We start from the raw sequence: 25271 nt of genomic DNA, 5'->3' as shown, positions 1-25271 counted from the left end.
GTACTTTATTTCTATCTTTATCCTCCCCCCCAGAACCTAGTTTAAAAGATCCCCTAGCCATCCTCTCCCCTAGCACTGCAGCCCCCTACTCATTGAGGTGCAGTCCATCCCTGCTGTAGAGTCTGTAGCCGACTGCAAAGTCTGCCCAGTTCTCCAAAAACCCAAAACCCTCTTACACCACGCTCTTAGCCACGCATTAATCTCCCTAAGCTCCCTCTGTCTCCCTGAAGTAGCGCGTGGTACTGGTAATATTCCAGAGAACATTACCTTGGAGGTCCTTTGCCTAAGTTTCTGACCTAGTGCCCTAAAATCATTTTTAAGGACCCCCCACCTGCCCTTAACTATGTTGTTTGTACCAACATGTACTACGACTGCTGGATCATCTCCAGCCCCTCCCAACAATCTGTCTAGTGCATGGAAATGGTTAAAATACCAGCGTTTGAAATACCTTGGGGCGGGGGGCGTGGTTAGCTGCCAAGCAAGATGGCTACATAAGCTCTGAGCTCCGCAGACCCTCTCCGCTACTTTAGTTCCGCTAAAGTGTATTTTTTCCCATCATGGGCAAGCACAACAAGGTCGCCGAGACCCCTAAACCGTCTGGCACCAGGGACAAACATGCTCCTACCTCGGTCCGCTCGTTCTACCAGAGTACTCAAGACCAGGACGTCCCTCAGACGTCCCGCGCTTCTTGGAGGAGCTTGGCCTCCCGCCTCTTCAGATCCCTGACTGGGAACTCTCCTTTGCAGTGCCCGCACTGGTTCGAGACCCTAGCAAGGACTGGTCCCCCAAGCCGAGACAGAACAAACGCCAGAAGCTACCCACCACCTGATGTGCCCTACCTGGCTTTCTCGCAGTTTATCGTCACTTCTTCCATTCGCTGGGGAGTTCAGTTGGATATGACCTCCCCGTTTGGATATGGTTTCTGCATTCGTCCGTGACTTTTTAATACCTGCTGGACTTCCAGTTTCTATGCTCCGTTCTTCGAACTGACTCCTTCACCTGGACTCTTATGGTCGCATACGCTATTTCTGTTCCTGCTATACGCGTATGTTATTTGTTTATTTATTTATTAACTTTTTTTATAACTATTATTTTCTCTTTATTTTTATTTGGGGTCTAGACTACTTCATGTACTACATTCTTATAAGACTAAGATAGCATTTTTGCAAGAAACTCACTTTCTTAGTTCTAAGGAACCTAAATTGTCAGATAGAAATTTTCAATCTGTGTATTTTTCTAGTTCCCCCTCCTCCAAAACTAAGGGGGTGGCCATTCTCACAAATCACTGCCATTTCAGCTTTTAGATGTCTGGAAGGATTCTGAGGGTAGGGGGTCTGATGGTAAAGGGCTTTCTTGGTATGCACAAAGTAACGTTTGCCACTGTCTATGCTCCTAACAAAGACCAGGTTCCCTTTTTGGTTAAACTCTTGGCTAAATTGGCGGACTTTCAGGAAGGCCTGACTGTTTTTGGCGGCAACCTCAATATGGTCCTGGACCCCAGACTCGATTGTTCCTCTGGAACATCCCATATTCCCTTTGTTAAGATTACGAGGGTTAAATGTTGGGTTTTTCTTAATCAAGTGGTAGACGCCTGGTGTGCTCAACACCCCCTCTACGTTAGATTATACCTTCTTCTCCGCCCTGCATCAACGCTATACTTGTATTGATGCCTTGTTCCTTTTTCATCACCACCTCCCATTCCTGCATTCCTCAGAAATTGGCTCCCAAATATTCGGGGATCATGCTTCTACCCATATTACGTTACGTTTACCCTCGCTCCCTCCCAGGGTTTGGTGTTGGCGCCTTAATGAGAATCTGCTCGCTACCCCTACATTTGTGCCTGATCTCACCTCTCATCTTCGGAATTTTTTTAAATAAAAACGTTGGTCATGATACCCCTTTCTCAATGGTTTGGGAGGCCCATAAGGCCGTAATAAGGGGTCATTTCATTCAGTTGGGCTCTAAGCTTAAAAGGCTCAATCAACTTGAGCTCATATCACTGTCCAAACAAATAGCGGAGTTGGAATTGCAGCATAAGATCTCATTGTCAGCTACTGTCTTTGAGCAACTTAAGTCCTTGAGGTCTCGGCTCCCATCCCTTCTAGACTCTAGACTTAGGCGTAACTACCTCCTTACCAGGAAGCATTTTTACGAGTTCTCAGGGCGTCGGTCTATATCCCCAGGATTAAAGATTCTGGGGGTTCTTTTCAACACGCTACTAAGGATATAGCTGCTTGTTGTTCTGACTATTATCGTGGTTTGTACAATCTTTCCCCTGTGTTGGACTCTGATAGGGGGCTTTCTCGCCTATAGATGCCTATCGCCAAAAACATTTGCGTAAGAAGATCTCTGCTGATGATAGGGATATCCTAAGCTTGGAGGAAATAGAGGCGGTTCTTAAGTCTCTCCCCCATGGGAAATGCCCAGGCCCTGATGGGTTAGCCCCCCTCTACTATTGCACATTTTTGCCGGCTCTCGGTCCCCATATGGTCACCCTTTTTAATTCTCTGGCCACGGGAGCCCCCCTCGATCCTCAGTCTAAGATGGCTCATATTACTGTTATCGCTAAGCCTGGAAAAGATGCGGACTTCTGCAGCAGCTGCCCTATATCCCTGATTAACACTGATCTTAAGATTTTGGCGAAGGTCAGATGGACGTGATGGCGTAGAGACGCTTGCGTGTGCGTGGTGGGGGCATTCCTTGGTTTGCACGCTTGATATGGGAGCCTGGGCTGATGAGAGAATGAGCTGCTGATGCTCAGCAGATGCTCTCTGAGACCGCGACGGAGCCCGTCTGACGGGTACTTGTAACGTTCACCCTTCGCTGTATGGACTTGTTTAATCCTGGTGCTGCTCCTTTTACGTTTCCGGCCACTAGTGGCCGCCCTTGCCACTCAGAACCACTCAGACTGATTATCAGGTCCAGCTGCAGTTGATTACCTGATCAAGACAGCCTTTATAAACCTGCCCAGCCCTGCAGTCTGGGCCTTGACATTGACGTTATAGGACTGCCTGTTTGGTTCCTGATCTGTTCCTGCTTTGGTTCCTGATTTGTTCCTGAGTTGCGGCCAGCGCCCCACTAAGTGGACTCCCAAGTCGAGTGCCCTGCAAGTGGGCAACCTGACGTGTGCCCTGCAAGTGGGCAACCTGCGGTGTTCCTGAGTTGCGGCCAGCGCCCCACTAAGTGGACTCCCAAGTCGAGTGCCCTGCAAGTGGGCAACCTGCCGTGTGCCCTGCAAGTGGGCAACCTGCGGTGTTCCTGAATTGCGGCCAGCGCCCCACTAAGTGGACTCCCAAGTCGAGTGCCCTGCAAGTGGGCTTCTAGTCGTGTGCCCTGCAAGTGGGCTTCTAGTCGTGTGCCCTGCAAGAGGGCTTCTAGCCGTGTGTCCTGCAAGAGGGCTTCTAGCCGTGCCGTGTGCCCTGCAAGAGGGCTTCCTGAGGGCTTCCTGCCGCGTGTGCCCCATCCCGAGGGCTTCCTGCCGTGTGTGCCCCATCCCGAGGGCTTCCTGCCGTGTGTGCCCCATCCCGAGAGCTTGCAGCCAAGAGACTTTCCTTGTTTGTATGTTGTACCATCATCTACAATACAACCCTTAATCCGCATCTTCTGTCTGTGGTTTATTTCCGGCGCCTGTCTGTACCAACCCCAAGCCATCATGCATTGTGGGGTACAGACAGAGCCCCTCGTATCCCCTGCACCTGGGCTCCTAGCAGACCTGCTCCCCCGGTTCGTGACAGTACTGAAAAGACTGGAGAGGCTTTTATGGTCCTAAAGCCCCCGGTGATTTTCACCGTTCCGGCGGCCTGCGGATTCTCAGTGTGGCAACTCGAACGCGGCAATTTGAATGCGGCTATCTCACGGGAAAGAACGACTGAAAGAAAGATTCTCCCTTATTTGGAGCTCGAACATTATTATATTTTCAATAGAAGAAAAAAGGGGGATTTTTGAACTTGCTCATCAAGAGAAGAGAAGGTGAATCAACAATCCGGTAGGATTTGGCCTATACTCTTGAAGTCTAATCACTTATTGAAATTTGGACATTTCTGTTACTCTAATCCGACTATTCTTAGAAAAATCTTTGGGAATCAATCAATTTGAATATTAATTATCTTTAACACACTGGTCTGACACAGATATAGATTTCTGATAGAATGAAGAGAAGACCTCAATTTGGCAACTAAAGAGAAGAGACTGTGAACTAATAATATATATATTAAGTCATACTCAATGACTTAAAGATACTATTGCTGAAAAATCTATTGTGAAACAACCTGAATATCAATATACATAGATTGAATAATATCTCTTCAATTTAGATGTGATTATAGATCTCTGATTAAACAGAGAGAAGAAACAACTGTGACCCAGTAATTTGATATGAACTATTTTATATTCTTCATATATACACAACTCAATGACCTCTGGAAATCCTGTTTATTAAGAATGTTGTAAAAATCCTATCGAAATAATTACAATACCAATATATACTGATGGAGCAACCACTTACTAACTAAGAGGCAATTATAACTCCAGGATTTAAACAGAGGGAAGCAGAGATTGCGAAATAGTACCGGTTAAGAACTGATTTACACCTTTGATATACATACGATTTTCTGGTCATTTTAGCTACTCTAACGTTAGAGAAATTTCTCTCAACTAGACATATACGGACAGAGTAGCTTTTCTTTACCTTAAAGCTAAATGTGACAGAATGACCTGTCATACAAGGCCCCAAGGTAGTCAGAGATGGCTCCAGCCTGGCTGTCAAACAAAGATAGCACAGGCAGGAACTCCATTGTTTAATTAATCCCATCAATAGGATTGCTGCCTGGGGATTAAAAGGTAGGGTTGAATACATGTATCTGTTAATTTATGTTAATGCAGTTCTGTGGATATATGAGTCTATGTTTTACATCAATAAACTGTTCATTCCTGCTGTACTCAGTTCAAGGTAGTTGTGTCTACTTATTGGATACACATAGCAGGGTTCCAAGGTGCGCATGCTGGCTGGTGCTGGAAGTGATTCCCGGGACAACAGGAGGATACATGTGGGTGATCTCTAGGAGTTGCTACAGCTCTCTTGGTGAAACCGTTACACTAAACATAGGTCCTTGATTTAATCCAAGAAAGAAAAGAGATCGCGGCTTGGTAACCAGAAAAGAACTGGCATATAGTCTGAAATATATTTGACTTATTGAATTTATTTTATTTTTTTTTGGACATTTTGGCTATGTGAACATATAATTTGAGAATGTTCTGAGATTCGGTGTTCATCTTCTAGACGGAAATCATTAATCAACTTATTATGCCTCCTAAAATTGATAAGGCTGACAAAATTGATAAAATGGATAAAGGAGAGAAGGTTAAGAATATTAACAAATCAAGAAAACCGCAATCTATAAGCACTTTTTACTATCCTCGTAGTCAACTAAGCCTTTCAGAATTACCTGAAAAATCAATATTAGAACATTGCATTGAAGAACTAGATTCAGCAACCATATATATATCCCATAAAGATTTATCAACAGCTCTAGAAGCCTTATACGTGAGAATTAAGTCTGATTTGGACAGAAATCTGAAAGACTACAAGGATGAGATATCTATAAAGTCATCACTACTTCTTCATTCCCAAGAGATTTCCACTATAAAGTCATCACTACTTCTTCATTCCCAAGAGATTTCCACTCTTCAAGCAACAATTAAAGATATAAAAGTACAAAATGATAGCTTTAATTTGGAAATCAAAAAAATGGAGCATAAACTAGCAGACATCGAAGACAGCTCTAGAAGAAAAAATCTGAGAATTAGAGGAATCCCAGAAGCAATCACAAATTTGGATCATTATATCAAAGAACTCCTGGGTACATATATGGATATAAAATCACTTGGACCAATACCAGTCGAGAATGTCTACAGAATTCCTTTATATAAATACAGAATGTCATTTAATCCTACTTATAAGGACAGAGATATTATAGTTATCTTTGCTAGTCTTTGGATAAAAGATCAGTTTGTTAAAGGATGGAGGGAAAATCAGCAAAAAATTAAAAAGTTTGTATCATAAAGTTTCTATCCGGATCTTTCCCAAACCACAAGACTTAACCGGAAGAAATTTGCGGACCTAACAGCATGTTTAAGAGAAAATAATATCAAATATACCTATCAAAATACGAGTCATCTACAAAGGAAAGACTTACATCTGTCATGACCCCGAACAGCTTAAAACTAAATTAACTACTTGAGGATATAATCTTTATTAGCGATTTACTATCACTTAAATATAAATTATAAACAGCACAATTGAGATATGGAATATCTTAAATTATATATTATATTGGACATATACACAAATGTAAGAATTATATCATATCATATTTATACACTTCACAAGGTGGTAATTTCTTTTCTTCTTCCTAACACACAGAAATATACGCTTATATGTTATTATATGTATATCAAAATTAAATTTTATTTAGGGATTTATATTATTATTTAAACACAAATTAAAAATAACACAGTTGATAATTTAAAAACTTAAAAATAAATATAGAAATACGTATATATGCGTATTATACACTATAAAAAGAATCACCTTTAACTACCTATATTGTAGGGACAAGCTTAGACACACACACAAATTTCAGAAAGGGAGAGCAAGCACGTGATACTTACATACCTCACATAGGTAGTAACCCTTCTCCTTTTTTTTTTTTTTTCTTTCTTTATTATTTTTCTTTTTCCAACACAAAGAAATACACACTCATAAGATATATTAAATGATAAGTTATCATTTAAACACAAACTAAAACTGTAAGACTTAAAAATAACACAGATATATTCTCATATGCGATATTTAAAATTATACACTATATAAAGAATTTCCCCCTATTACTTATACTGGAATAAAATAGATTTATTCACAAATTCATGAATGGGAGAATTACCATGCGATATTCATATCCCTCAAATAGGTAGTAAATCTCTCTTTTTTTTTCCCAGTTTTAGGACACCCCCATAATAATCCCAGATGAATGAGGGATTTTTTCTCCGCAACGGGAGGTTGGCAATTGACCCCCTCCCAAAGAATGAAGATAGAATGAATGTTTTTATATATGTTTTGTGTTAATAGCTATTGTATATGTAGTGGAATTTTTGTTTAGCGTTATGCTCTATGGATTTTATTTTGAAACATATTGGATCTTTATTAGGATGGCTGTCTATCTGGCGAAGATTAAGGGTCCACTTGATATAAACTTTCCTTTTTAATTCCTGTGTGACTCTTAAATTAGTAACAATGAACGCGCAAGTGTTGAACTCACCATATAAAAGATCCTTCCTTTATGATTCTTTGTTAAAAGAAAACATAGATATTGCATTCGTTCAAGAAACTCATTGGCAAAAACAACAAAATCCATTATGGAAGTATCGTAGATACCCCCACATATACACTTCCTCTATGACTGAGAAAAAGAAAAGAGGTGTCGCAATTATATTATCTCATAAAATTAAATTTGAATACATCACGCACGAATCAGATAAAGAAGGGAGACGGCTAATTTTAGTTTGTAAAATTAATGATATTTTTTACACGTTTTTGTCTCTTTATGCCCCCTCTGAATTAACAGCCAAATTTATTAATGACTCAATAGAAACGTTAGAGAAAATTGAAAAAGGTGTGGTAATTATAGGGGGAGATTTCAATTGTATCCAGGATTTTAACCTGGACAGGAAATCATTAAAGAAAACGGAAGTATATGATAACAGATTAAAAAAATATATGATGTTTGGCGAACTATGCACCCAGACAAAAAAGACTATACCTTTTACTCAGCACCTCACAAAACATATTCACGTATAGATACCTTTTTCATGTCGGGACTCACACTGAAGAGATGTTCCTCCTCCTCGATAGGTAGTATTACCTGGTCTGACCATGCACGAGTCTATATCTCAATTTTAGATAATCCAAATTATAAAAAAAGATTTAGATGGTGTTTGAAGGAACAAATAATAAAATCAGAAGAGAATAAGAAAGAGTTGCGCACCTTAACGAAGTTATTCTTAGAGACCAACAATACAGGGGAGACTTCAATGAGTACTTTATGGTGCGCTATGAAATGTTTCCTGAGAGGCCACTTAATTAAAAAAGCATCCTGGATCAAAAAATCTACATATAGCATTAGCAATAGCAGAAAGAGACAACAAGATTAACCCTAATGAAGAAAGGCTGGATGAAATAAATTCAATTAAAGCAAGAGATATTAACTAAATTACAATTTAGATGAAATTATGACCCGATTAAAACAAAAATGGTATTGTAGCAACAAATAAGCTTACAGCTCAAAATCAAAATTACAGGATTAAACAAATATATTTTAAAGATAAAATATGTTTGGCTCCATCTCAAATAGGAGACGCTAGAAGATCTGAACAAAACAGAAGCAAAAATATTTTCCTACCTAGAGAAATTAGATCTCCCTCAAATAACAAAGGAGCAATCAAATTTGTTAAACCAACCTTTCTCCATTACAGAGATTGAAGAAGCTATAAATAGTTTGACGCCAGGGAAAGCACCAGGGCCTGACGGATTTTCGGCGTTATTTTTCAGAACTTAAAAAATACCCCTTGTCTTATAATCGGGGTCGTCTTATAATCAGACCTCAAATAGGTCTGACTATGAGACTTAGATCCAGATCCCCTGCAGCGATGCAGGGGACCTGGATCCTCCTGTGTTATGCCCCCCCCCCAATTTACCGGTGCTTCTGAGTCGGGGACTCCGGTAAGTTGGGGGGGGGCACCGGGGGTGCTTAGTCCGGGCAGCGTGTAGAGCTCTACGCGAATCGCGTAGAGCTCTACACACTGCCCAGACTAAGCACCGGGGACTCAGATGCAGGGGACCTGGATCCTCCTGTGTTATGCCCCCCCCCAACTTACCGGTGCATCTGAGTCCCCGGTGCTTAGTCCGGGCAGCGTGTAGAGCTCTACGCGATTAACATAGACAACTTCCGCTCAAGCGCGTAGAGCTCTACACGCTGCCCGGACTAAGTACCGGAGACTCAGAAGCACCGGTAAGTTTGGAGGAGGGAGGGGGAGGGAGTGTTAAATGGGGGGGCATAAGGCATTTCTGGAGGCAGAGTGCTCTGTGAAATGCCTTTTAACCCCCTTAATGCCACTCTGCCTCCAGAAATGCCTTTTAACCCTCTATACGCCACTCTGCCTCCTGAAATGCCTTATACCTCCCTATATGCCACTCTGTCCCATAATATGCCTTTTAACCCCCTAAATGCCAGAGTGGCATATAGGGGTATAAGGCAATTCTGGAGGCAGAGTGGCACATAGGGGGGTCAAAAGGCATATCATGGGGCACAGTGGCATATAGAGGGTTAAAAAGCGTATCATGGGGCACAGTGGCATTTAGAGGGTATAAGGCAGAGTGGCAAGCCTGGGGGCAGATGTGCATAACTGGGGGGGGCAGGTTGAAAAAAAGGAAATAAAAACAAAATATTTTTCTCAATCATCTCTTTTATTAAAAAAAAATTGTTCACATAGTTTACATGAATTAACATTTACTGCTAAAACTTTTTTCCTATAGGGTTGTCTTATATTCAGGCTTTTTCTTTTTTCATAAATTAAATTTGGGGGTTGTCTTATAATCGAGCAAATACGGTATATCTGTTCAGAACTATACCATATATGGTGCCAAAGAAAGTATTGAAAGAGTTTGATAAACTATTCACAACATTTGTATGGTCAGTAGAGAAACCAAGGATTTCGAAAAACATCATGAGGAGGAGCATCTCTCGGGAAGGGTTAGGTTATCCAGATCTTACAGACTTTATGAGGCTTCTCACATATCTCACGCTTTGGCATGGGGATTAAAAAGTAAACATAATTTAGGATGGTACAGTATCGAGAAAAATATAAATAACAATATTGACCCATTCAAATTAATATGGCTAGATAAGAAAACAATGATGGACTTAGAATTAGCAAGCCCCCTGGTGAAAAACACTCTGAAGATATTACTCAGAGTTCGAAAAAAATATGGCTTATCAACAGATATATCAGAATCATCTCCTATAGGAACTCTGAGCATATATATCAAAGACTTAAGCATTCAAGGATGGAAACAATGTGGGATATTAGACATTGCGGACATTATGGAGGGACAAACTGTGACTCCATTTGCAGATATTCAATTCAGATATAACCTATTAAATAAGGAACTCTTTTCTTACCTACGCATTAAACAATTTTTGACATTAAACCCACCAAGGAAACATGATAAAATGGATGATCTTTTCTTAGAACCCCCTCAAGTAAATATAATTTCGAAGGTATCAAAACTGTTAAATCTTTTACCTCAATTCTTCTTCGGGAGGAGTTCCTACTGCAAAAGTGGTACAAAGCATGGTACCACAATAGAAAAGCAGTCCACTGTCTAAATTTACATGAGCAATATTTAAAATTATTGCATCCTTGGTATTTGGTTCCACACAAACTTAGTAAAATGTATAACACCAATAATGGTCTATGCTGGTGTTGCCATGAAGCAACTGGAACTCATCGCCACATATGGTGGGAATGTCGTAATCTCAAATTTATTAAGGAAACAGTTTGCTCTTTATTCTTATTAACCACAGGTATTAGAATCTGCTTGTCGCCTCAGATCTTTATGTTTCATCTAGACTTACCACAAATTTCTAAATTCAACAAAACATTATTAATTAACATATTACTGGCATGTAAAATTTATATTGCCCGACACTGGAAAAGCCAAAATATCCTACCACGGGAAGAGATTCTCAATCAAATTAAAACACAGGCTATTTCAGAGAGATATTTCTTTCGAAGCAATTTAGATTTCTATAATAAAATCTTGTCTAGCTGGAACATATGCCACTTAGCGAATTCATGATAAATCTCCTTATTTCCATTTTTTCAGTAACTTTTTTTCTCTTTTTTTTTTTGAGTTCAACCTCTACACTTCGCCAGAGACGTAAGCCTCCCTTAAAGATCCAAAAAACCAAAAGGACCATCAACCATAGAGCATTGTCTTATAGTCTATATGTATTATGTGTAAGTTATAACTTACGTATATTGTAAGATGTATACTGTAAGTGTGTCCAACTTATTTGTCTGTAATTTATAACTATTTTAAAAGACTTAATAAAGAATAATAATAAAAAAAAAGATTTTGGCGAAGGTTCTGGCCAACAGGCTTAAGTCCCTTATACCTGGGCCTGATTCATGGTGACCAGGTTGGTTTTGTTCCTGGGAGGGAGGCCAGGGACGGCACTATTAAGGTCCCGAATCTTCTAGCTATAGCCCAGTCTAGGCAGATCTCCTTTTTGTTGGTCTCCCTCGATGCAGAGAAGGCCTTCGACAGGGTGTCGTGGGTCGTTTTGTTTGGGGTGCTCGAGAAATTGGGGTTCGGCCCTAGATTTATTCAACAGGTGCGGGCCCTGTATACCTCCCCTTCGGCGTGCATATGGATTAATGGAATTCTTTCAGATCGGTTTCCCTTGGCTAACGGTACAAGCCCCCTTTCTCCCCTGCTCTTCAACATAACGATGGAACCTTTTGCCAATGCTTTGAGGGCAAATCCTGGGATCTCGGGCCTCTCGGTAGCAGGTGTGGATTATAAATTGTCCATATATGCTGATGACATGCTTTGTCTGGTCTCCAATCCCTTGGTTTCTCTGTCCCATCTCGCCACTGAATTGCGATTGTTCCATTCTCTCTCTCACTATAAGATTAACATACAGAAGTCTGAGATATTGGGGTCCCACATTTCTCCCGCATTGCGGGTTGCTATACAGGCCTCGCAACCTTTTCGTTGGGGAGATACTAGCCTCAAGTACTTGGGGATTCATATACCGGCTGACCTTTCTACTCTTTCGTCGGTTGTGGCAGATTTGAGGCACTGGTCTTTCCCCCATATTTCCTGGTTCAACAGGGTGGGGGTCCTCAAGATGAATATTTTACCGCGCTTACTCTACCTAGTCCAAACCCTCCCTGTTTACCTCACTAGATCTTTCCTCAGAGCCTGGACTAGAGTTTTTACTAAATACGTCTGGTGCGATCGCTCCCCGAGACATTTCGTTATCTAGTTAGCCCCATATGGCTGCTTTCCATATGCGTCGGGTTGCGGAGTGGATGGTTAAGGCTCCGAAGCAGTGGGTTCTACTTGAGAACTCTCTGTTCTCCTCTGAGATTTCGGCAGTACCCTGGTTAGTAGACTTGCGCATTCGTCTTCGGGCGAACATGAAAACGAGCACGAAGAGGCCGTTTTTTTGTTCGTTCCGAAGACACGCCGAAGAGAATACAGTGCCGGCAAAACGTAGGAGAAGATGAAGACTCACAACCACGAAGATTCGTCTTCGTTTTTGCCGCGCAGCCGCCAAAATTTCAAACAGGAGTGAGCTGATCTCGTCTGTCCAATCAGCTCACTCTTGTGACGTCACGCTAAGGGTCTCGTCCAATGCCTGTGCTGCTGTTTTTTGAATTCTGAAGGCGCCTTTATAAGACCAGAGCTTGCCTGAGAGATCCATTCATTTTTCGCTGTGACTGCTTTGGCAACACTGCTGTGCTGCATCCGAGCATTACAGAGAGATTGTTCTGTTCTGTGTGAGACTGGTAAGCCTTAGCCTGCCATTTCTCACAGTGTACTTCATCCTCACTTCAGTGCTACTTAATATAATTAATAATAATAATTTGATTAATTTAATTTTTTTTTAATTTAATTTGTCATCAACTGTAGTGTAAGTGCTGTTGAGTTGACAGTGCACCCAGTGTCTCAGTGGCACTGGGGTGCCCTTGCCCTGGGCCGGCACTAGTGCCTACTGCCTGTCCTGCTTAAATAAATTAAATAGAATTTATAAATAATAATTTAATAGAGTCTATAATTTAATAGTTCATTATAATATTATATATATATATATATTTGTCAATCATATATATATATACTATAGTATACTAGTGTAGAGTGTACTGTAGACATTCATCTACTAGTGTCTAATTTAAAATCAGTAATATTAATTAATATAATTAATAATTGAATTCATTATAAAATTATATATATATTTGTCAGTTATAGTTAGTAATAGTATACTAGTGTATAGTGTACTGTAGACATTCAAGACATCTACTAGTGTCTAATCTAAAATCAGTAATATCAATAATTCTATAATTCTTTCTTATCTTAATAGTTAATTAAATTAGCTATAAATAAAAGTAATAATATTAATTAATTACTACTAGCGTATAGTTCTTATTAGTACTGGTGCTGCAGCTCTATAGTTTGTGCTTTGTTTTAGCAACAGCAAGAGACCAAGTCAATTTTTCTTAATTAATAATCTTTCATTTTATTTCATTTGTTTTGCTCACCTCAGTCCATCAGTGAAGTGAACTTGTTGGGCGAGTGAGTGCAGCCGCATAAGTGCTGTGTTTTTTTTGATCAGCAAGCAGTGACGTTAACTGTTTTGCAAAGATTTTCTCATTTATTTTACATTTTATTTCAATTTTATTAAAAGTACCCTTAGTGTTTTGCTCACCTCAGTCCATCAGTGAAGTGAACTTGTTGGGCTAGTGAGTGCAGCCGCATAAGTCCTGTGTGTTTTTGTTCAGCAAGCAGTGGAGCTAACTGTTTTGCTGTGACATTTTATTTTATTTAGAATTCTTTTCAAGAAAAATTGACTGTGACGAGCTGTACTAAGCAAAGCTTCAAGCTACTAGCTGTAGTACTAAAATAATTCTAATCTTCTTTAATCTTAATCTATAATATATTATAAATAATATATAACAATATAAATTCTAATTCATAATCTATAATATAAGTAATTCTAATTCTAAATTCTAATTCATAATCTATATTCTTCTATCTATAATACATAATATATAAGTAAATTATTTCTAATCTATTAATATTATATAACTTAATATTAATTAATAAATCATACTGAATCTGATTTAACCTCACTTTAGCTTAGTGGGTTTGAGAGCGTCTGCCTAGAGGTAGACTTATAGTAAGGAAATATAGCTTTAGGCTAGCATAGTAGTAGGCTTAAGCCAGGGATGCTCAAACTGCGGCCCTCCAGCTGCTGCAGGACTACATCTCCCATAATGCTCCTTCAGCTAAGGGGCTGGCTGAGGAGTATGGGAGATGTAGTCCTGCAGCAGCTGGAGGGCCGCAGTTTGAGCACCCCTGGCTTAAGCTCTTAGGCCCGTGTAAATTCAAATTAAAAATAAAATACTGCTAGTTATTAAATAGTTAATCTTGAGTTAATAATTTAAATAACTTTAGCACTTTGGCAGATTGCACACAACAGCACAGTGCAGTAGTGCATAGTTTTACTTTTTAAGCAGTAGCACTGAAGAGAACTTCCTCTAATTTTTTTGTCTTTAATTCGTTTTTCCTTTTTTTAATTTTTTTTTTTTATAGTTTTTTAAACACTACACTACACACACAACACAAAATTTGAAATGGATCCTCCTTTTGGGACTAAGGAGGGACAAGCTCCATCTACCACCACCACCAGCACCACCACCAGTTCTAAGATGCAGCCTTTGCGTCAGTCTAGTCGGTCAAGTAGGCCAAGCTCTCGCTTATTTGGGGAAGCATTGCTTGAAGGATCATCAAGTAAAGGAAAGGCACCAAAAGCAGGCAGTAGTAGTGCGGCTAGGCCCACAAGCTCTATGGTTTTTTACGGAAAGCCTAAAGCACCAGAAGCACGTTCAAAGTTAAAGGGTAGCACAAGTAGTACCAGCCCAGTGACTAAAAAGAAGTGCCTTTTGCCCCAAGCAGCATCTTCCCCATCCACAAGCAGCATGCAAGGTACCAAGCAGAGCCAAATTAGCAGCAAGACTCAGAGGGGTCCCAAACAAAAGCGATCTCATTCCTTTGTAGGGATCGCTGGGTACTTTCACCATAGTGTTAAGGCTAGCCAACTTTTGAGGGAAGAGCAAGAGAGGTCAGGTCTTCCCGTACACTGCCTACGTCAGGATGTCAGTACACGGTGGAACTCCACGTTAGACATGCTGGAGAGGATTTTGGAGCAGCAGAGGGCAATCCATAATCTTGCCTCAGAGCACAATATTGGGATTACCTCTCCATTGAATAGGGAGGATTGGACAGTGATCGCCCAGCTAGTGGCAGTCCTTAAACCATTCAGGGATGCCACAGAAAATTTAAGATCAAACACTACCAGTCTGGCCCAGGTAATCCCAGTGTTCTCCCATCTAGGCAGCAAGATGGATGTGTTCCTTGGAAACCGTGAGGCTGTTCAAGGTGGCACTCTACATCCTGACGTAGCAGCCATAGTCAGGAAGCTGAAGGATCTGCTAAAAGTACACCTTCGCAAACGAATGGAAGAGAGTCCCGAAATGATGCTAGCGTGCCTTTGCGATCCAAGAATTAAGGGAAAGCTAGCTTTGAAATTTAATGTTCTCAGTAGCTACCGGGAGCAATTGGTCAACAAGGTGCGTGACTGGCAGCGTAAAATGGGAATGCTGTCCGAGGAGGGAGAGGTGCAGGAGGAGGAAGAGATGATGTGGTCTGCTACTCCTAGCAGCAGCATCAGCAGCAGTGCCACAAGCAGCACAACACAGCTGAGTGGAGCAGCTGCGTTTTGGGAAGAGGCACTTGGGAGTATAGTTGGACCATCTGACAGAGCTAGCAGCAGAAAGGAGAGTAGTGCTGCTGAAATGGTCAAACTTTACCTCTGTGAAGTTCCTTCTGCGCCTAATGTTGATCCTCTTAGCTACTGGGATGAAAAGAAGAGTGTGTGGCCTGCACTCTCATGGGTTGCACAGCAGCTACTATCATATCCGCCAACCACTGTTCAAAGTGAGTCCACAGCGCTCACGCATGGCACCTCATCTGATGGAGCAGATTGCCTTTCTTAAATTCAATCTGCCCAAGTTGGGTTACCCAGCTCTTAGCTTGGAAAGTTAATTTTTTTTCTCTGTAATGTTTAAGGTAGTTTCTCCCCCTGGTTGCACATGTTTGTGGTGTGGCAACGTCTGCTACCTCCGCCGGTGTAGCCAATTTACGCTAGGGCCTAGTGTCTGAGTTCTGGAAGTCCGCTCCCAAACGCCATGGACTGACAGACTTTCATGCTTTGCCCTGGGGTGAAACAGGTGAGCGGGTCGTCAATTGCCCACTCATTCACCTTTTTCCGTTTCCAACGCTGCTGCTGGTGGTGGTGCCAGTATCTTTTGCCAGTTCGCTTCCTGGCTGAAATCATGCCTCAAATGTCCCTAATGGAGAGGGTAGTTTCTCCCCCTGGTTGCACTTGCTGCGGTGTGGCAATGCCTGCTACCTCCGCCGGTGTAGCCAATTTACGCTAGGGCCTAGTGTCTGAGTTCTGGAAGTCCGCTCCCAAACGCCAAGGACTGACAGTCTTCGAATGCTTTGCCCTGGGGTGAAACAGGTGAGCGGGTCGTCAATTGCCCACTCATTCACCTTTTTCCGTTTCCAACGCTGCTGCTGGTGGTGGTGCCAGTATCTTTTGCCCGTTCGCTTCCTGGCTGAAATCATGCCTCAAATGTCCCTAATGGAGAGGGTAGTTTCTCCCCCTGGTTGCACTTGCTGCGGTGTGGCAATGCCTGCTACCTCCGCCGGTGTAGCCAATTTACGCTAGGGCCTAGTGTCTGAGTTCTGGAAGTCCGCTCCCAAACGCCAAGGACTGACAGTCTTCGAATGCTTTGCCCTGGGGTGAAACAGGTGAGCGGGTCGTCAATTGCCCACTCATTCACCTTTTTCCATTTCCAACGCTGCTGCTGGTGGTGGTGCCAGTATCTTTTGCCAGTTCGCTTCCTGGCTGAAATCATGCCTCAAATGTCCCTAATGGAGAGGGTAGTTTCTCCCCCTGGTTGCACGGTGTGGCAATGCCTGCTACCTCCGCCGGTGTAGCCAATTTACGCTAGGGCCTAGTGTCTGAGTTCTGGAAGTCCGCTCCCAAACGCCAAGGACTGACAGTCTTTGGATGCTTTGCCCTGGGGTGAAACAGGTGAGCGGGTCGCCAATTGCCCACTCATTCGCCTTTTCCAATGCTGCTGCTGCTGCTGCTGCTGGTGGTGGTGGTGCCAGCGTCTCTTCTCTGCCAGTTCGCTTCCTGGCTAGTGTCATGCCTTAAATGTCCCTAATGGTAAGGGCAGTTTCTCCCCCCTGGTTGCACTTGCTGCGGTGTGACAACGCCTGCTACCTCCGCCAGTGTAGCCAGCTTACGCTAGGGCCTTGTGTCTGAGCTCTGGAAGTCTGCTGCCAAACGTCTAAGACTGACAGTGTTTGGGTGCTTTGCCCTGGGGTGAAACAGGTGAGTGGGTCGCCAATTGCCCACTCATTAGCCTTTCCCATTTTTCAATGCTGCTGCTGGTGGTGGTGGTGGTGGTTGTGGTGGTGGTGCCAGCATCTCTTCTGTGCCAGTTCGCTTCCAGGCTAGAGTAATGCCCAAAATGTCCCTAATGGTAAGGGCAGTTTCTCCCCCCTGGCTGCCTCTGTCTGCGGTGTGGCAACGCCTGCTACCTCCGCCGTAGTGGCCAGCTTACGCTAGGGCCTAGTGTCTGAGCTCTGGAAGTCTGCTGCCAAACGTCTAAGACTGACAGTGTTTGGGTGCTTTGCCCTGGGGTGAAACAGGTGAGTGGGTCGCCAATTGCCCACTCATTCGCCTTTCCCATTTTTCAATGCTGCTGCTGGTAGTGGTGGTGGTGGTTGTGGTGGTGGTGCCAGCATCTCTTCTGTGCCAGTTCGCTTCCTGGCTAGAGTCATGCCCAAAATGTCCCTAATGGTAAGGGCAGTTTCTCCCCCCTGGCTGCCTCTGTCTGCGGTGTGGTAACGCCTGCTACCTCCGCCGGAGTGGCCAGCTTACGCTAGGGCCTAGTGTCTGAGCTCTGGAAGTCTGCTGCCAAACGTCTAAGACTGACAGTGTTTGGGTGCTTTGCCCTGGGGTGAAACAGGTGAGTGGGTCGCCAATTGCCCACTCATTCGCCTTTCCCATTTTTCAATGTTGCTGCTGGTGGTGGTGGTGGTGGTGCCAGCATCTCTTCTGTGCCAGTTCGCTTCCTGGCTAGAGTCATGCCCAAAATGTCCCTAATGGTAAGGGCAGTTTCTCCCCCCTGGCTGCGTCTGTTTGCGGTGTGGCAACGCCTGCTACCTCCGCCAGAGTGGCCAGCTTACGCTAGGGCCTTGTGTCTGAGCTCTGGAAGTCCGCTGCCAAACGTCTAGGACTGACAGTGTTTGGATGCTTTGCTCTGGGGTGAAACAGGTGAGTGGGTCGCCAATTGCCCACTCATTCGCCTTTTCCATTTCCTTTTCCATTTCCATTTCATTATTTTCCTTCTGATACACAACCAACCAACCAAACATAACACACACAATAACACAAATAACACAGTGACATAACACATAACACACAACACATATAACACACAGTGACAACACACATAACACACGTAACACATACACGTACAATGCACAAATCACAAGGACCTTTCCTCTTGTTATTTGTCCTGGCCTTCAGTTCTACACTCACTAGCATTAATGCTATAACTCACACTTCATACTATAAAATTTTTCCATCCACATACCTGCCAACAGACCCAACTTTTTCAGGGACAGTCCTGCTTTTTTCCAGTCCTGTCCCATCTAATTTAGCTATCTAGGTATGCAAATACACGTTGGTAGTTATAGCTCGGTAGGTAGCACTAGTATAAACATTAAATAAATATAATAAAGTACTAAATAATAAATCTAACTTTAAAATACATTTAAATAAACCCCTAATTTTTTTTTAAAACCCATTAAAATTAAATTATTATTTAGACATAATACATCTTTAACCAAACCAGTGCACTGCTACTAATCTTAAACATAACCGTACATTAACCCTAAGCTATTTTTTAGTTCTTGTCCAACATTTTTCCATCCGCATACCTGCCAACACACCCAAGATTTTGGTGGACAGTCCTGCTTTTTTCAGTCCTGTCCAGTAAAAGTTGGGTTGTTGCAAAGTATGCCATTGTGAATAGGTAGCAAATGTTAGGCATGTATTACAAGTGGTCCAAAATCAATGTAAAAATGTAACATAATCCCTATTCTTTTATTAAACATCTATGGATGTGTGATTGTGTATGATAAACGGAGGCCAAGTTCCTTGGAGGATTTGTCTCTAGGTCATTTTGTGTACAGTACACCTCAGTACGTGTGTGCAACTCTATTGGTCGTTTCGGCAGGGGGCTGGCCTGCCATCAAAGAATGAAGTGCGTTCTGCAATTGACTCGTTGATGCCAGACCAGCCCCCTGCCGAAACGACCAATAGAGTTGCACACACGTTCCTTCACGGCAGCTGCTGCTGCTCCAATGTGTTGTTAACCCCGTATTAACCCCTGCTAGGCAACCGGGAAGGAAACGAAGATTAAACGAGCAGGAAGAATGTCCGCGAATATTCGCCCGAAGAGAAGACAGGAACGGGCGAATATTCACGGAATACGAAGGTTTTTTTCCCCCCGAAAACGAGCACGAAGACGAACACGAAGAGCCCCCTGGTGCCCAAGTCTACTGGTTAGAGGAGCAATTTCGTAGACCCCTTATTCCTAGGCACATAACCATTGCGCCAACCATGAAAGTTATCAAAAATTATCTTCTTGAAAGGTGCTAGATGAGGACCCCTGGCCCACTGTACCTGGTCTACGGTAACCCAGCTTTCCCGATAGGCATGGAGGTTGGTGCTTTGTGACACCTCCTACCAGAGGGTGCGGGGGTTCTGAGACTCGGGCATCTGTTTAAGGATGGTATACTTTGTGCTGTGTCAGATCTGTCAGAACTTCCCCAGCGCCTTTTCGACTACTTTTCATCTTTCATCAGGTTAGGCATTTTTTATTGCCTCTCTCTCCGGCGTATGATCCTTTTCTACCCCCACTTCTTTCGAGTAGCTATGTGCTTATCCTCAACATCATTCCCACCTTCTCTCTACTCTATATAAGCTGTTTATATCCCGCCGTATTTCCGTGAAACCCTATTTTCTCAGTTTATGGGAGCGGGATTTTGGGCCGTGTATTTGACATTGAGGACTGGGATAAGGTATTTGTTCTCACCCATAAGGGGGCGACTTCGTGTAAATTGCAAGAGTCTGCCTACAAATTACTTGTGAGATAGTATAGAGTTCCTGCGGAACTTCATCATTTCCTTCCCCAAGCTTCTCCCTGCTGTTGGAGGTGTGGCGCTGACCCGGGTTCCTATCTCCACTTGTGGTGGGACTGTCCCTTGATTCGCCCCCTGTGGTCCGCTGTCTCTGCGGTGATTAGGGAAATAGCCGATCCCGACTTTCAGATGACTCCCGAGGGAATGCTCCTTCATCATACTGCATCGAGTCTGGAGTCCTACAAGAGGTCTCTTTCTATTCACTTAATTAATGCCGCTAAAGCGACTATCCCACGGTTCTGGAAACAAGCCATGTCTCCTCCAATTTCAGCTTGGCTGTCTGCTGTTAATTTTATTTGTCTAATGGAGGACTTGGTTTGTCTGCCAGGGGCTCTGGGTATAAGAATGGACTTAAGTGGCTCCCTTGGAGAGAATTGTTGACATCCCCCTCTTTCCACAGGGTTTTGAAGGATTATATAGGGGACCCCCCGGTTCTTGGTTCCTGGATCTCTGTATAGCTGTTTACCACCTTTGGCCCAATGGTCATATTATATATGGAAGTACCGTTCACATCTTATCTCTGTTAAGAGAAGGAGCCCAATATGCAGGACGACCAGAGGAACTGAGAAGCAAAACAGGTAAAGTTCAGACTCACTTTACTAGGTAACAGTCCAGGGTCAGGATCAAGCACAGGTACAGATATGGACGTAGGTACAGGTGCAGGCACAGGTATAGGCGCAGGCACAGGTGCAGGTAATGGTACAGGTGCAAGTAATGGTATAGGCGCAGGCACAGGTGAAGGTAACGGTACAGGTGCAGGCACAGTTATAGGCACAGGCACAGGTGCAGGTAACGGTACAGGTGCAGGTTCAGGCACAGGTTCAGGCACAGATTCAAAATAGGGCAAGGAGCACAGCACTTGGGACGCTATGTAGCACACAGAGCGTCTCAGAATATCTGAGCACTGCTGAGAGGGAGCTTGGGGCATTTATAGGGATCACAGGTGTGACGTATGACGTCAAGCCTGTACATCCAGCCCTAGTACTCCCCCTCACACAGTCTCTAGAGGGAGACGGCCTTGGAAGCGCCGCCCCTCTAGCAACAGCCTCCTCAGTGAAGGAGGTGCCTTCCCACCCTTACAGAAGAAGGAGGTGCCGGAGCGGCGTGCAGAAGCACCCGACGCCGCTCCGTCGCCATCTTCCCCAGCTCCCCATGAGTACTGCCGCCCGTCCACTTTTCGGTTCTCTTTTTTGTTCTTTTCTTACAATTTATTGTGTTCTCCTACTCAGCTCCAGTCCTGTACTATTTACATGTATGTAACCTTTTCTTCTACTTTGATTTGTGGAGTGCACCTAGCGGCCAGCATGCCTTTCTTTCTTTGACAGCACACTGGTGGCAGCCCGGTGTGTCTAAGGAAGCTGCTGCAGCAGGCTACCGATCTTTCCTTCTCCATGCAGAAGTGATGGATGAAAAGCACACTTCCCAAAATATTCTGCATGCAATGAGGAAAATGTTTAGCCTTTGGGTGGGAGCAGAGGCGGGCACCAATGTTGAAGTTGGTTTTGTGGTAACTGACGGAGGTGCCAATATGGTGAAAGCGCTGCAAGATGGTCATATTGTTGGTGTGCGCTGTGCAGCCCACATCATCCATCTTGTAGTGAAGGCAGCAATGTCAGAAGGAACTAATGTGGCAGCAGTAGTTCTGTCCCGCTGCAGAAAGATCGCTGGGTACTTTCACCATAGTGTTAAGGCTAGCCAACTTTTGAGGGAAGAGCAAGAGAGGTCAGGTCTTCCCGTACACTGCCTACGTCAGGATGTCAGTACACGGTGGAACTCCACGTTAGACATGTTGGAGAGGATTTTGGAGCAGCAGAGGGCAATCCATAATCTTGCCTCAGAGCACAATATTGGGATTACCTCTCCATTGAATAGGGAGGATTGGACAGTGATCGCCCAGCTAGTGGCAGTCCTTAAACCATTCAGGGATGCCACAGAAAATTTAAGCTCAAACACTACCAGTCTGGCCCAGGTAATCCCAGTGTTCTCCCATCTAGGCAGCAAGATAAATGTGTTCCTTGGAAACCGTGAGGCTGTTCAAGGTGGCACTCTACATCCTGACGTAGCAGCCATAGTCAGGAAGCTGAAGGATCTGCTAAAAGTACACCTTCGCAAACGAATGGAAGAGAGTCCCGAAATGATGCTAGCGTGCCTTTGCGATCCAAGAATTAAGGGAAAGCTAGCTTTGAAATTTAATGTTCTCAGTAGCTACCGGGAGCAATTGGTCAATAAGGTGCGTGACTGGCAGCGTAAAATGGGAATGCTGTCCGAGGAGGGAGAGGTGCAGGAGGAGGAAGAGATGATGTGGTCTGCTACTCCTAGCAGCAGCATCAGCAGCAGTGCCACAAGCAGCACAACACAGCTGAGTGGAGCAGCTGCGTTTTGGGAAGAGGCACTTGGGAGTATAGTTGGACCATCTGACAGAGCTAGCAGCAGAAAGGAGAGTAGTGCTGCTGAAATGGTCAAACTTTACCTCTGTGAAGTTCCTTCTGCGCCTAATGTTGATCCTCTTAGCTACTGGGATGAAAAGAAGAGTGTGTGGCCTGCACTCTCATGGGTTGCACAGCAGCTACTATCATATCCGCCAACCACTGTTCAAAGTGAGTCCACAGCGCTCACGCATGGCACCTCATCTGATGGAGCAGATTGCCTTTCTTAAATTCAATCTGCCCAAGTTGGGTTACCCAGCTCTTAGCTTGGAAAGTTAATTTTTTTTCTCTGTAATGTTTAAGGTAGTTTCTCCCCCTGGTTGCACATGTTTGTGGTGTGGCAACGTCTGCTACCTCCGCCGGTGTAGCCAATTTACGCTAGGGCCTAGTGTCTGAGTTCTGGAAGTCCGCTCCCAAACGCCATGGACTGACAGACTTTCATGCTTTGCCCTGGGGTGAAACAGGTGAGCGGGTCGTCAATTGCCCACTCATTCACCTTTTTCCGTTTCCAACGCTGCTGCTGGTGGTGGTGCCAGTATCTTTTGCCAGTTCGCTTCCTGGCTGAAATCATGCCTCAAATGTCCCTAATGGAGAGGGTAGTTTCTCCCCCTGGTTGCACTTGCTGCGGTGTGGCAATGCCTGCTACCTCCGCCGGTGTAGCCAATTTACGCTAGGGCCTAGTGTCTGAGTTCTGGAAGTCCGCTCCCAAACGCCAAGGACTGACAGTCTTCGAATGCTTTGCCCTGGGGTGAAACAGGTGAGCGGGTCGTCAATTGCCCACTCATTCACCTTTTTCCGTTTCCAACGCTGCTGCTGGTGGTGGTGCCAGTATCTTTTGCCCGTTCGCTTCCTGGCTGAAATCATGCCTCAAATGTCCCTAATGGAGAGGGTAGTTTCTCCCCCTGGTTGCACTTGCTGCGGTGTGGCAATGCCTGCTACCTCCGCCGGTGTAGCCAATTTACGCTAGGGCCTAGTGTCTGAGTTCTGGAAGTCCGCTCCCAAACGCCAAGGACTGACAGTCTTCGAATGCTTTGCCCTGGGGTGAAACAGGTGAGCGGGTCGTCAATTGCCCACTCATTCACCTTTTTCCATTTCCAACGCTGCTGCTGGTGGTGGTGCCAGTATCTTTTGCCAGTTCGCTTCCTGGCTGAAATCATGCCTCAAATGTCCCTAATGGAGAGGGTAGTTTCTCCCCCTGGTTGCACGGTGTGGCAATGCCTGCTACCTCCGCCGGTGTAGCCAATTTACGCTAGGGCCTAGTGTCTGAGTTCTGGAAGTCCGCTCCCAAACGCCAAGGACTGACAGTCTTTGGATGCTTTGCCCTGGGGTGAAACAGGTGAGCGGGTCGCCAATTGCCCACTCATTCGCCTTTTCCAATGCTGCTGCTGCTGCTGCTGGTGGTGGTGGTGCCAGCGTCTCTTCTCTGCCAGTTCGCTTCCTGGCTAGTGTCATGCCTTAAATGTCCCTAATGGTAAGGGCAGTTTCTCCCCCCTGGTTGCACTTGCTGCGGTGTGACAACGCCTGCTACCTCCGCCAGTGTAGCCAGCTTACGCTAGGGCCTTGTGTCTGAGCTCTGGAAGTCTGCTGCCAAACGTCTAAGACTGACAGTGTTTGGGTGCTTTGCCCTGGGGTGAAACAGGTGAGTGGGTCGCCAATTGCCCACTCATTAGCCTTTCCCATTTTTCAATGCTGCTGCTGGTGGTGGTGGTTGTGGTGGTGGTGCCAGCATCTCTTCTGTGCCATTTCGCTTCCAGGCTAGAGTAATGCCCAAAATGTCCCTAATGGTAAGGGCAGTTTCTCCCCCCTGGCTGCCTCTGTCTGCGGTGTGGCAACGCCTGCTACCTCCGCCGTAGTGGCCAGCTTACGCTAGGGCCTAGTGTCTGAGCTCTGGAAGTCTGCTGCCAAACGTCTAAGACTGACAGTGTTTGGGTGCTTTGCCCTGGGGTGAAACAGGTGAGTGGGTCGCCAATTGCCCACTCATTCGCCTTTCCCATTTTTCAATGCTGCTGCTGGTAGTGGTGGTGGTGGTTGTGGTGGTGGTGCCAGCATCTCTTCTGTGCCAGTTCGCTTCCTGGCTAGAGTCATGCCCAAAATGTCCCTAATGGTAAGGGCAGTTTCTCCCCCCTGGCTGCCTCTGTCTGCGGTGTGGTAACGCCTGCTACCTCTGCCGGAGTGGCCAGCTTACGCTAGGGCCTAGTGTCTGAGCTCTGGAAGTCTGCTGCCAAACGTCTAAGACTGACAGTGTTTGGGTGCTTTGCCCTGGGGTGAAACAGGTGAGTGGGTCGCCAATTGCCCACTCATTCGCCTTTCCCATTTTTCAATGTTGCTGCTGGTGGTGGTGGTGGTGGTGCCAGCATCTCTTCTGTGCCAGTTCGCTTCCTGGCTAGAGTCATGCCCAAAATGTCCCTAATGGTAAGGGCAGTTTCTCCCCCCTGGCTGCGTCTGTTTGCGGTGTGGCAACGCCTGCTACCTCCGCCAGAGTGGCCAGCTTACGCTAGGGCCTTGTGTCTGAGCTCTGGAAGTCCGCTGCCAAACGTCTAGGACTGACAGTGTTTGGATGCTTTGCTCTGGGGTGAAACAGGTGAGTGGGTCGCCAATTGCCCACTCATTCGCCTTTTCCATTTCCTTTTCCATTTCCATTTCATTAT

At 44.5% G+C, this 25271-nt stretch overlaps 1 pseudogene; it reads left to right on the top strand.

The window, feature by feature from the left end:
• The first annotated feature begins 557 nt into the window (after positions 1 to 557).
• LOC149298630 (E3 SUMO-protein ligase KIAA1586-like) overlaps positions 558 to 25271 on the top strand; it is a 47635-nt pseudogene continuing 22921 nt past the window's right edge.

Source organism: Sceloporus occidentalis, unplaced genomic scaffold, assembly GCF_023333645.1.
Source record: "Sceloporus occidentalis isolate IW3139 unplaced genomic scaffold, rSceOcc1.0.p SCAF_32, whole genome shotgun sequence".
NCBI lineage: Eukaryota > Metazoa > Chordata > Lepidosauria > Squamata > Phrynosomatidae > Sceloporus > Sceloporus occidentalis.
This window is presented reverse-complemented; position numbering and strand designations above follow the sequence as displayed.